Below are 9554 nucleotides of genomic sequence, written 5' to 3' on the forward strand. Positions count from 1 at the left end.
CCTGACCTTCCATCTAGATCCTATCTCCTCATGACCAAACATGAACTGATTTCAAAATGAAGGGAGGACATTTCCAATGGGCATGAGAAGAAATTTATTTTGCCCTCTTATCCTGGGCTTGCAGGTCAGCCAAAAGCCAGACTAACTCAATCACTATGCAGAGAAAATCCTTTCTATGGTAAAAAAAATGACCTGCAGGTATAATTATCCTAGTTTGATGTTCTCCATCTTGGACCCAACAATGCTGCAGGTTGCCAAGTTCCTTCTTTAAACTTTTTTGCCAAATTCCTTCTAGTCATTCTTCCTTTCCTCTCTTGAAAGGTTAATAGCATTCACCCAGCAGAAATTCCCTTGATTTTTCAAGGTCCAGTCAGAATGCACCAAATGAAATGCATGGGTTCTTTGGTAGGAAGAAATGTGGTAGTGGGCAATGAGAGGAAGCCCAGCAATATTTATAGATCCTTTTCAGCCTATAGATACTGGTTCATTTTCTCACCCTTTTCCCAACACATAAGGAAAATAATAACAATATTCATTTATTAAACAACTACTGTGTTCAGTGCCTTATATGCATTTAACTATCACCACAAACCAATGATGCAGAAACTACTATTGTCCACCCCTAACAAGTGAAGAAATTCATAAGAAAATGATTCTAAGAAAGGTTAAATGACTATTTCAGGTTGCTCAAGTAGGATACAGAAAAGTTAAGATTCAAATCCAGATCGGCCTGGCTCCAAAGTCTATGTGAATACCTCTGTACTATAAGATCTGGTAGCCATAGATATGGAATTTGTGGTTTTACCATTATTCCACTCTCAGCTCTCTCACCCATCCTGCCTTCGCAGCCATTTCTCTTTGTATCTGTTTTTATTAAAAAGGTATTTTTGTTTTGTGAGTAGTTTAAACTTACATAAATGCTACTTGGCTTGACTTTAGCATTGCATTTAAGATGCATCTATCTTGCTATTTGTGGTGTTTCTAACCATTTTATAACACTCTGAGTTATAATTTCAACCACATTTTACCTGTTCTCTCTCAAATGATGGATATCCAAATTACCTCCAACTCTCATATGAATTCAGTTTTACCTTTTTCCACATGTACATTAACCATTAAATAATCTAGCCTCTCCCAATTTGTTAAATATTAACATTGCTACCTCAGCTTTCTCTTGATTTGTATTTGTATAGTATGTTTTATTCCAACCATTCATTTTCAACTTTTGTGTGCCATTGTGACTAGCAGGTATCTTTTGTAGGTGGTGTAATGTCAAATCATTTTTTATTCCCATCAGACACTTTATGGTTTTTAATTGCTTAACCCATTTGAATTTTGTTGTATTCTTTGCTCTAAGACAGATCTCTTGTTCCTTCCATCTTTTGCACCCCACTCCCCTGTCATGTAGATATAACTAGGCTTTTTTATTAAGGTTGTTATAGATTTGCTTTCTCATTTTATCTTGAGCTTGTCCATAAACAATGATACATTTGCCAAATTATTAGATCAATGCCACCTTTTTCTGTAGTTCGTACTACATCCTCCTGAGTTTATTTCTCTTTTCATTTGCTGCTTCCTCCAACTTTGTTATGGGTCTCTGAGTACCTGAAAACATACTTGTCATGCCCTACATTTGAATGACAACTTGTGTCACTTCCGTAATTATTTAAACATATTACTTCACTATCTTTAGTCCAGTGTTGCTATTAAGAAGTGCAATGCCACTTGAGTTTTGTTCTTTTGCAGGTAATCTTCCTTTCTAGAAGTTTTTAGAATGTCCCCTTTGTCTATATGTACTCTGGATCCATTTTCTCAATGACTCTTTTGTTTGTTCCTCAATAAGTTTTTTTCAGACTGAGATGTGTCTTCTTTTTTTAAAAGTGGAAAATGTATCTTTACTATTTCTTCTAATGTTTTTCCTTTGGGTGTCAGGAATCCTCTGGCCCTTATTTATTCCTGAATATTTAGGAATTAAGAGGAAAGGCACGCCTTTCCCGGGGCTGAGGAATCCAGGCATTTCCTTTGTTAGTTTCTCATTATGGTGCTAAGTACCCTCTTCTCTCTTTAATAGGGATCGCCTTGTGTTTTTTAAGTCTGGAATTTTAATCTTTATCTTTGCTGAGAATAACTACCTTGTAAGACAGTATATATGCCCACTCCATGTTGATTAAAACATCTTTGCTCCATCAGAGCTTTGGTCCCTGTGTCTTTCTTTCATTCTTTCTTTCTTTCTCTTCCTCTCTTTCTCTTTATCTCTCTATTTCTGGCTGATTCCCTGGAATGCGAAAGCTGGCTGCGTAACCCAGGGAATATTAGCTTCTTTCCTTCTTTCACTTTCCCATCTTCGACTCTGGACCACCAGGTTCCAGTCCATTAAAGGACCAACATTTGGGTATTCCCCTTATTCAAATATTGATGCTTTTACGTCTATTCTTCCGATCTCTTAGCTTTTTTAAAAGCAATATTTTCTCTTTTTGCTCTTTCTTATTGGCCCTTTTTGAGAGTTTCTCAATTGACTATTCTTACTCACTATTTTTAAAAATCTATTCTGTAATATTTCTCATCTATATAGTCTTTATTTCAGCATTATGTAGAATTAGTTATATATGAACTCTTCATTATGATCTTATCAGTGACCTATAGAACAAAATCTTCCTTCCCCTTCTCAAGGGCACATAGGATGATCATTTTAAATTCTTGGTCTGTTTCTTTTGAACATTCTGTTCAGTGCACTAGCTTTCTTTTATAGACCTCAAGGCATCTTTAATTTGGCATATGAGGTCATGCTCCCGGGGATGATGGGTACTCTCCAGCACTCTGTGTCGGGGAAACAGTGAAAATCTGGCCTCACTCTGTGTTCCTCAGGGCACATCTCAAGTGAGCCCCAGACACTGGAGAAACATTGTTGACAATCCTGTTTGCTGCTACTTCACCAGGAGACTCTTCTGCCCAAGCCTGGACAATTAAACTGCTAGGAAACTACAGCACCTGGAGAAAATACTGCTGGGTCACCAGTTAGCAGTTTGAGAATTAAGGTTTGTTAGAGTAGTTGTCAGTGTATGATTGGTCAGTCTGCAGCTCTTTTCATGAACAAGGCACCAGGTAAAGGGTTTTCAGTCTCCCTCCTCCCCTTGCAGCTTTCAGCCATCCTTCCCGTCCAAGCTCCAGGCCTCATCCAACTTCATCCCACCTCTCTCCCACATCCCTTGATCCAGGGCATCCTTCAGACTCCTCAGGGATTTCTCACAGCTTTCATTCCAAATTGTTCTTCAAATTTATGCTTTACCCATTTTTTCCTAGTGTTTTCCAAGTAGATTTAGGAAAAGGCATTCAACAGCCTATGACAGTTTGCCATGTGGCCAAGCAGAAAAAGTTTGGGTTTGAGAAAATGTTATGCAAATATAAATTATGATAATTAAGACAAATACATGATAATTATCTAAAAACAAAATTTTGAGAGCTCAAAGAAAAAGGAAAGGATATTACTTATGCAAATTAGTTATTTTGTGACATATTCATTATTGGCACAAAATGGTCATGGAAATGTAGTTTGCCTTTTTTCCAGGCTGTTTAAATGTCTGAGATAATGAAGGCTGGACAATAAAGGGCAAAGAAGGGATGACCGATGATGCCGGGGTTTGCTCATTGAGACTCATGGGAAACTCTACCATCACTACTCTGTGCCTTTCCTGTGCAAATATTGAATCCCTCTTAGACTGTACATCATCTTGCTAGTTTGCTCCCTAGATGATACTGCAAACACAAGGTAACTCCTGGAACGCTGTAACTCGGGGTAAACAACAAACACCAGTGCTCAATGCTTTTCTTCTGAGAAATATCATCAGACTCCAAGTCCTTTCCCTTACTTTTCTCAGGACCTTTCACCTAATTAGATAGATAGGAATAAATCTATGACACTTACTAGTCTCCCTCACAAAACTCTGAAAGCTTTAGAATCAAAGGTCTGAATGTTACCCCAGGTAATCACAGAAGGCAAGACCTGGCAAAGAGAGGCTAGTTAACCAGTAATAAAATCATAAGCAACACTGATACTCCTTCCCTTTCATAGCAGAATCCACGTGGAGATGTGATGAAAGAGTCCCCAATCTGGAGATACAGCAAAAATAGTGCTCCCAGACATTGCCATGAACTAGTCACACACCCACAAGCAAGGTCACTTCATCTCTGGAAGCTCCATGCCCAAATCAACTTACTAGAACTGGTGTAAGTACAGATTGCCTATGAGAACGTTTCAAAAGTGATGAAGTATCAGATATGCTTGGGTTGAAATAGTATTATTATTAAATAAACAAAGTTTATCTCCCTAAACATAAGGCTTGTGCCTAGATCTACACTTTCTGTAGAAATAACTCTTACATACTTTCAGATGCCTGGAAATCTGAAAACTCCTTTCCTTTTTCCTTTTCTTTCTTTCTTTTTTTTTTTTAGGTCAAATCTTTCTATCACTTTTTTCTTTTTTTTAATTCTTTTTTATTTTTTTAACACCAAAAACATTTTGTATTAGGGTATAGCCGACTAACAATGTTGTGATAGTTTCAGGTGAACAATGAAGGGACTCAGCCGTACATATACATGTATTCATCCTCCGCCAAACCCCCTCCCATCCAGGCTGGCACATAACATTGAGAGAGTTCCATGTGCTATACAATAGGTTTTGCTGGTTATCCGTTTTAAATATAGCAATGTGCACATGACCTTCACAAAGTCCTCTACCCTGCACCCTGCCACACCCCCAGCAACCGTGAGTTAGTTTCCTAAATCTGTGGGTCTCTCTCTGCGAAAACTTCTTTCCTTTACATTGAGATATAAAGTACAAAGTGTAAATCTGTGTGACTGAGGCTCCACTTCAATTTATCAGCCATAGGAATCTTGGCTAAACGCATTTTCTGTGCATTTGTTGAAATAAGGACGATGAGTTTTTGAGGTAGTAGAGGCAAGTGTAGCTAAAGATGGTAAATCTAGATGCCCAGGAATCTTGTTTATAGTTTTTCTCTCCTAAATCAGCTTTCTTGGCAGAATTGTTTTAAAAACAAACATTTTTTATGCAAGATTCACCCTAGATGTCTAAACTTTTTAATCCATAATAATCAATGTTTCTGACTCTTAATGCTTATCTAGCACCTGACACATTTTTGATTAATCAACTCTCTTTCATCAACCATCCAGCTAAAGAGCTGCATTCTGGGAGTTGAAGGATCTCAAAGTCTGAAAGCAAGAATTAAAATATCCTCATTTAGAAAATATCAAAATGTGAGTTTATGTAAGTGTTTGAGAAGTGACTTCTTTAACAGCCAGATGTGGTACTCTCTTTCCTTCAGCACTTTGGATAATTCATAGAAAAACCATTTTCTTTATTGAGTTTGACTACAGTTACTTGGTCAACAAAATTCTATCCACTATGAAAAACTATCACCTAATGGTGTTATGATATTTTTTCCTCCAATTTACACGTTACATAATGTATTCCTCAATGTATTCCTTGTTGGTACTTCTTCAACCAACAATTTTCCCTCTTTCCAAAGAAACAACTTAATATTAGATTTAATTTTGCAGCATTGTTGTTGCCATTTTTCAGGTCAAAAATGGTTGAAGATTGGTGCAAATCATGCATAGATCCAGAGAGCCTACATTCAAAGCTGATTTCAGTCACTGGCAAGGTCTTGAGCCACAGATGGCTATATCATTTAATTTAGAATTATATAATAATTTTATTTATTATAGGTAGGTTTATATATTATAATTTTGTTATATATAATTTATACATTTTAATTTTATAACAATTGTATAATAATTTAGAAAACCTCAGTTTGCTTATCTGTAAAATGGGTGGAATAATAGTACCCATCTCAGTTGCAAGAATTAAAAGAGAAAACATGCAAAAGGTGCTTAACATACTACCTGGCACAGAGTAATTGCTTATATGTGCTCAGTCATTCAGTCATGTCCAGCTTTTTCTGACCCCATGGACTGTAGCCCACCAAGCTCCTCTGTCCAGGGGATTCACCAGACAGGACTACTGAAATGGGTTTCCATTTCTTCCTGCAGGAGAGCAATTGCCTCAGTTCAATTCAGTCGTGTCTGACTCTTTGTGACCCCATGAACCGCAGCACGCCATACCTCCCTGTCCATCACCAACTCCCGGAGTCCACTGAAACCCATGTCCATTGTGTCGGTGATGCCATCCAACCGTGGCAATCCTCTGTCATCCCCTTCTCCTGCCCTCAATCTTTCCCAGCATTAGGGTCTTTTCAAATGAGTCAGTTCTTTGCATCAGATGGCCAAAGTATTGGAGTTTCAGCTTCAACATTAGTCCTTCTGGTGAACACCCAGGACTGATCTCCTTTAGGATGAGCTGGTTGGTTGGATCTCCTTGCAGCCCAAGAGACTCTCAAGAGTCTTCTCCAACACCATAATTCAAAAGCATCAATTCTTTGGCACTCAACTTTCTTTATATTCCAACTCTCACATCCATACACGACTACTGCAAAAAACCATAGCTTTGACTAGATGGACCTTTGTTGGCAAAGTAATGTCTCTGCTTTTTAATACGCTGTCTAGGTTGGTCATAACTTTCCTTCCAAGGAGCAAGCCTGTTTTAATTTCATGGCTGTAATCACCATCTGCAGTGCTTTTGGAGCCCCAAAATATAAAATCTGCCACTGTTTCCACTGTTCCCCCATCTATCTGCCATGAAGTGATGGGACCAGATGCCATGATCTTAGTTTTCTGAATGTTGAGTTTTAAGCCAATTTTTTCACTCTCCTCTTTCACTTTCATCAAGAGGCTCTTTAGTTCTTCACTTTCTGCCATAAGGGTGGTGTCATCTGCATATCTGAGTAATTGCTTAGTACTTGCCAATTTAAAAGAGAGAGAGAAACAAAGCTGATCCATCCACCTATATTGCCAGGGCTTAATCTCTTATATATACTAAATAAAATTTTACTGGATTAACTAGCTTGTTTTGGTCTTAAATTTCTATCAGAATGATCTATTATATATCCATAATTTATGTGAATATTTGGGTGTTTTGGCCTGAGCCCCTAATGTTCTTAGTCAGTTCCATCTATTTTCTCAGTGAATTTAGGAGTGTGTGACAGCAACATGGAGCACTCTACATTTCAGAAAGAGGAGGGGCAGTTATGAGGAGTGGCCAATGATTTGGAGGAAAACCCTGGGATTGTCAGGTTCTATAAGCCAAATGAAAAAAAGTATTTCAAGAAAGATGACGTGAGAAGACATGCCATGTGCTCCTAAGAGATCTAGTAAGCTTAAGGTACAGGACCAACCATTGGTTTGCCAAGAAAGAAGTCACTAATGACCCTGACAAAAGGAATTTCAATGGAACACATCAGGCAAAAGCCTAAATGGATCAGTTAAGGACTGAGTGAGAAGCAAGGATGTGAAACACAGAACAGACAATATTTTAATGGCTTTTTCTATAGAGGGGAGCATAGATGTGATGGCACATTTGGTAAGATATATAAGGTCAAAAGGGAGTTTTTAAAGATGGGATTGTGCACTGATAAGAGCAGTCAAGTAGAAAGGAGAAATAATCAGAAAGAAGAGAGGACGACTGTAGGACCACCATTCGCGTAGAGCAGAGTGAGTACCATCAGTGAACAAGTGGTGACATCGGATTTAAATTAGAGCAGGGATACTTCCTCTAGATAGGAACTGCAGGAAGGTAGAGTCTGGGGTTTAAAGGCAGGCAGTTTGCTGAATTTGCTAGTAAAAGATGGAGTGCTTCTCTTCTGATTGTCTCTATTGTCTCAGTCAAATGAAAATGCTGACCAAGTTTCATGTAGTCAAAGCTATGCTTTTTCCAGTAGTCGTGTATGGATGTAAGAGTTGGACCATAAAGAAGACTGAGCACCAAAGAATTGATGTTTTTGAACTGTGGTGTTAGAGAAGACTCTTGAGAATCCCTTGGACTTCAAGGAGATCAAACAAGTCAGTCCTAAAGGAAATCAACCCTGAGTATTCATTGGATCTCTTCAAGAAAATTAGAGATATCAAGGGAACATTTCAAGCAAAGATGGGCACAATAAAGGACAGAAACAGTATGGACCTAACCAAAGCAGAAGATATTAAGAAGAGGTGGCAAGAATACACAAAAAAACTATACAGAAAAGTTCTTCAAGACCCAGATAATCATGATGGTGTGATCACTCACCTAGAGCCAGACATCCTTGAATGTGAAGTCAAATGGGCCTTAGGAAACATCACTACGAACAAAGCTAGTGGAGGTGATGAAATTCCGGTTGAGCTATTTCAAAGCCTAAAACATGATGCAGTGAAAGTGCTGCACTCAATATGTCAGCAAATTTGGAAAAGTCAGCAGTGGCTACAGGACTGCAAAAGGTCAGTTTTCATTCCAATTCCAAAGAAAGGCAATGCAAAAGAATGCTCAAACTACCGCACAATTGCACTCATCTCACATGTTAGTAAAGTAATGCTCAAAATTCTCCAAGCCAGGCTTCAGCAATACGTGAACCGTGAACTTCCAGATGTTCAAGCTGGTTTTAGAAAAGGCAAAGGAACCAGAGATCAAATTGCCAACATCCGCTGGATCATTGAAAAAGCAAGAGGGTTCCAGAAAAACATCTATTTATGCTTTGTTGACTATGCCAAAGCCTTTAACTGTGTGGATCACAATAAACTGTGGAAAATTCTGAAAGAGATGGGAATACCAGACCACCTGACCCGCCTCTTGAGAAACCTATATGTAGATCAGGAAGCAACAGTTAGAACTGGACATGGAACAACAGACTGGTTCCAAATAGGAAAAGGAGTACGTCAAGGCTGTGTATCATCACCCTGCTTATTTAACTTATATGCAGAGTACATCATGAGAAATGCTAGGCTGGAAGAAGCACAAGCTGGGATCAAGATTGCTGGGAGAAATATCAATAACCTCAGATAGGCAGATGACACCACCCTTATGGCAGAAAGTGAAGAGGAACTAAAAAGCCTCTTGATGAAAGTGAAAGACGAGAGTGAAAAAGTTGGCTTAAAGCTCAACATTCAGAAAACTAAGATCATGGCATCTGGTCCCATTACTTCATGGGAAATAGATGGGGAAACAGTGGAAACAGTGTCAGACTTTATTTTGGGGGGCTCCAAAATCACTGCAGATGGTGATTGCAGCTATGAAATTAAAAGATGCTTACTCCTTGGAAGGAAAGTTATGACCAACCTAGATAGCATATTAAAAAGCAGAGACATTACTTTGCCATCAAAGGTCCATCTGGTCAAGGCTATGGTTTTTCCAGTAGTCATGTATGGATGTGAGAGTTGGACTGTGAAGAAAGCTGAGCGCCGAAAAATTGATGCTTTTGAACTGTGGTGTTGGAGAAGACTCTTGAGAGTCCCTTGGACTGCAAGGAGATCCAACCAGTCCATCCTGAAGGAGATAAGTCCTGGGTGTTCATTGGAAGGACTGATGCTGAGGCTGAGACTCCAGTACTTTGGCCACCTCATGCAAAGAGTTGACTCATTGGAAAAGACCCTGATGCTGGGAGGGATTGGGGGCA

This window comes from Dama dama, chromosome 20 (assembly GCF_033118175.1).
Source record: "Dama dama isolate Ldn47 chromosome 20, ASM3311817v1, whole genome shotgun sequence".
Taxonomy (NCBI): Eukaryota; Metazoa; Chordata; class Mammalia; order Artiodactyla; family Cervidae; genus Dama; species Dama dama.